This window comes from Dipodomys ordii, unplaced genomic scaffold (assembly GCF_000151885.1).
Source record: "Dipodomys ordii isolate 6190 unplaced genomic scaffold, Dord_2.0 Scaffold15, whole genome shotgun sequence".
Lineage (NCBI taxonomy): Eukaryota > Metazoa > Chordata > Mammalia > Rodentia > Heteromyidae > Dipodomys > Dipodomys ordii.
The window spans coordinates 2,343,821-2,347,832 of NW_012267231.1; the positions used below are offsets into that span (position 1 = coordinate 2,343,821).

Sequence of the window (4,012 nt, forward strand, 5' to 3'; positions counted from 1 at the left end):
TGGTGGTGGTGGTGATGGTGGTGGTGGTGGTGATGGTGGTGGTGGTGGTGATGGTGGTGGTGATGGTGGTGATGGGAGACTGAAGACTGACGATCAATCCAGGCTTTTTTCAACTGGTTAGGGAATTCATCATCATCATCATCATCATCATCATCATCATCATCATCATCACTGTCATTTTCCCAATCAAGCTTTGAGAAAGGGACCAGGAGGTGGAGTGGACGTGGAACCTCTGGCTGGGAACCAGGGCCAGGGCTGGGCCCAGATGCAGCCGCCCAGAGGCCTGTCCGGGTGGGGCTCACTTGGCGTTGGTGCTGGGAAGCCTTGGCCCTGGGAAAGGCTCCTCCTGGCTCTGGAACCTCAGCCACCTTCAGGAAGAACTTTCCAGGCCTGTCCCTGGGGCTGGCCGCCTGGCTGCTCCTCCTCCTGGTTTCCTATTGAACTATTGAATTCGGGCCTCTGGTGAGAGGCGCTGGGGCGGCTACCCCCCCCCCCCACTCGCACTTTCTCACCCCAGCGCTCGCTTTTCTGTTCCTGGCGCTTCTTTTGAAAGCAGGCACCCAGCCTCGGGACGTGTTCTGCAGTTTAACCACTTCCAAACTCTTTGTTCAGGTCACCCTGGGACTCCATTGTCCGCTACTGAGAGCCAGCAGCCGGCGGGTGCTCCAGCCAGTGCTGGGCTGAATCCGCCCCGCCGCCCCGCGGCCCCCTGGCCCGAGCTTGTCCGCCTTCTCGGACTCAGTGGTCAGGGTCGCTGCAGTCAGCTCAGGACTAGCTGGGTCTGGTTGGGAGGCCCCAGGCTGGACCTGTCCTAAGCTCCTCTGCTTGGTTCTAGGCCGCATACCTGACCTCTGGAGTCCAGCCCCAACCCAGGTGCTGGGTCCTGCTGGGTGGCTTTGGAGGGGCCTGGGGGGGGGCTTGGAAGAGGGGAGACCCTGAGTCTCCAGTGCCCCCCCCCCGCTGCTCCCCGGCCTCCAGCAGGGCACAGCCTCTCCTGACTGAGGGAATGAACAGCAGAGGCCCCAGTGTGTGTGTGTGTGTGTGTGTGTGTGTTGGGGGGGTCCAAAAAGGCTGCAGGGCCTTGGCCTGGGTGGGGAAGCAGAGAGGCCCGAGTCTCACCCGGGACTCAGTGGGCCCGGGACTCAGTGGGTGCTGATCAGGCCAGGAGACGAATGAGGAAGACCCACGGTCTGGGTGCTGGGCTGGAAGGGGGGAGAGAGAGAGAGAGAGAGAGAGAAGAGAGAGAGAAGGGGGGGCAGGGAAGGACTAGCAGCTGTCCAGACCAATGTACCTTTCCCTGGAGTGTGGAGGCTCCCTCCCTCCTCCCCTCTCTCCCTCCTCTTACCCCTCCCTCCCTTCCCCCCCTGACCCTCAGGCTCCGGGATTGTCAGGTCACTGAGTCCAAAGCAAACATTTGTGCAAGCCCCCAGGGCTTCTGGAGGTGGCTGGGCCTGGGATGGCCTGTCTGGTCGGGCCGGGGTTAGCCCCGTTCTTCTCCAGCGGGCACCACACTGGGCCCGGGTGGCAGTGGGCATAGGACACCGGGTGAGCGCTGGGTGTGGAGACTGCAGCTCTGCCGATGCCGGGGAAGGGGGAGGCCACGGACCCCCCCCTGCCCCAGGCCGGGACCGAGGCCCCCACCTCCCCCTGGACCCCAGGACGGAGGCCTCAGCTCAGGCTCGGGCTGGGGCGGTGGGGAGGCACCACCCCACTCCCCTGGGTTGCACACACAGAGCTGGAGAAGCCCAGACTCCACCCAGGCTCTGGGGAGTCTCCCACACCGCACCCAACACCCTCTTCCTTCCAGATCTCCCCAGCGGACCCCTGCTCCGTCCCCCGTGCGGCCTCTGCACGCTGCCCACCAGCGCCTCCTGACGGCCCAGCGGGGCCCCGCGGGCGCACCCAAGGCTGCAGCCTGAGAGCCGCGTGTCTTTCCCTTCTGGGCTTTTCTCTGTTTCTCAGGCTGCACCGGCCCTCACTGGTAGGAGGGACACCGCTTCAGGTGGTCCCGAAACCCAAAACCCAAAACCCGCCCTTCCCTGCCTCAGCCTCTCGGTCTCGGTGGCTTCTCCGTTCACCCAGGACCCTCTCCCACCTACAGGCCCTCAGGAAGTTAACGCATGAGATCCGCCCTTTTCGTCAAGTCTGGGGACCAGAGCGGCTGCACAGGCAAAGCCTGGGATTTTTGTGTGGGGGCTGTATGTGTAGAGGGATGTCACCTGGCCTGCCTGCCTCCCTCCCTCCCCTCCCTCCCCCCCTCCCTGGCTCTCATCTCTGCCGCCTGTGTGTACCTACATTCTGACACCAAGGACACCCCTCTGTGTGGTGTCTGGATGAAAAGCACCCCAGGATCCCTTCTTACCCACACAAATCCACACCTTCCCCCTAGTTCTGCTAGGCCTCATGGGCCCGGGTAGCCACACCTGTATCTCCTGCCCAATCGGGGAACTGAACCAGGTTGGTCCCTGGCCCAGGGGGCTGAATGGCCATCCCAGCCCTGACCTCTCCTGAACACGCAAGTGAAACCAGGGGGTGTGGAGGGAGGGGAAGAACCCAGAGGGAAATAAGCAGCTGGGTGGAGGGAGGGAGGGAGGGAGAAAAGGAGGGAGGGAGGCAGAGACAGAGACAGAGATAAAGAGCACTAGAGAGCAAGAGAGCCAGCCAGAGACTTTCTCAGATGGCCCCTGCTTCTCTGAGCAAGATAGGTTTGCCCCTTTCCTTTGACCTGTTTTGAGTAGGACTGTCCTCCATTGCTGCCAGATTTCTGACCCAAAGATGCCCCCCCCCCAGGCAGCGCCGCCCCAGGGGCAGCCCAGCCCTCTCTCCCGGAGGCCCCCCCCCACCCGCGTTCCCATCCAGACAATGGCAGCTGCACCACCGTGTGGCAGCGGTGAGGAACGCAGCTCACACCCACCGAGGTGACCTCGCAGAACCCGTTCACTGATAAATCTGTGACTGGGTTAGGATTCACGCTGCTGGGATGTGTTCAAGGGTGAGATTCCGCTAACACTCAGTGATGGCCGAATGGCCGTGAGCACTTTATGACTAATTCTCATAGCCAGCCAAACACCCGGCAGGTAGAAGAAAACCAGGCACAGAGAAGTTTAGTAACTTGCCACAAATCCTAGCTAAACAGGGCCCGAGCCAAGATGAGAACCAGCGTTGAATTTGTGTGACACACACACACACCCACCATGAAACAAAAAGTAGTCAGACGCCTGTCATCCTAGCTACTCAGGAGGCTGAGATCTGAGGATCGCGGTTCAAAGCCAGCCCTGGCAGGAAAGTCCATGAGACTCTTCTCTCTAATGAACCACCAAAAAGTTGGAAGTGGTGGAGTACTAGCTTGGAGCAAAAAAACAAAAACACTACACAACCCCCTCAGGCCCAGTGACGGGCCTTGAGTCCAGGTCCCAGGACTTAAAAAAGGGGGCACATGGCAGTTTAAGGGGTACCAAGACTCAAGCCCCACAGGGTCCCCTGGACTGGCCCAGCCTGCAGGGGCTGGAAAAGCACCTTCCCAAGGGGTGGGGGGCTGAGGGTCTGGTTGGAGCCCAGTGGTTCCTATTCAGGTGACGGCACAGAGGGTCCTGGTCTAGAACCAGGTAAGGTAGGATCAGCGCCAGGCAGTTACGCAGAGGCACAGGGAGAGGCTTGAGGTAGTGGTGTGCAGAAAGACAAGACAGGTTCGCTTCAGAAGATCCAGACGTTCCCAGATGGGCATGACATTCGATATCCCAATGATCATCGGGTAAAAACTAACCAAGCCCCACTCTTGCTTGTACGACCGCGGCAGGACTCGAACCTGCAATCTTCTGATCCGAAGTCAGACGCCTTATCCATTAGGCCACGCGGCCTCCCGGCGGCTGGGAGGATTCGAGCACCTTAAAGTGTGCTTACGTCAACAGGCGCGCTTGGGACCGAGCCGCCGGCTTCCGGCGGAGGGGGGGGGGTTGGCCCTCGGCTCCCGGCGTTCCGCGGGGAGGACCCACCCGGAAGTCCGCGTTCCCCA

The 4,012-nt window shown here is 61.1% G+C and overlaps 1 protein-coding gene and 1 non-coding gene across 2 annotated transcripts in view; one reads left to right on the forward strand and one right to left on the reverse strand.

Annotated features, from left to right (window-relative positions):
- The window catches only part of Polg (polymerase (DNA directed), gamma), a 55,661-nt gene that overhangs the window by 27,089 nt on the left and 24,560 nt on the right, over window positions 1-4,012 (forward strand). The gene's annotated exons all lie outside the window — the stretch shown is intronic.
- Window positions 3,785-3,857, reverse strand: Trnar-ucg. Its single transcript has one exon. It is a non-coding gene; the product is annotated as a tRNA-Arg (tRNA).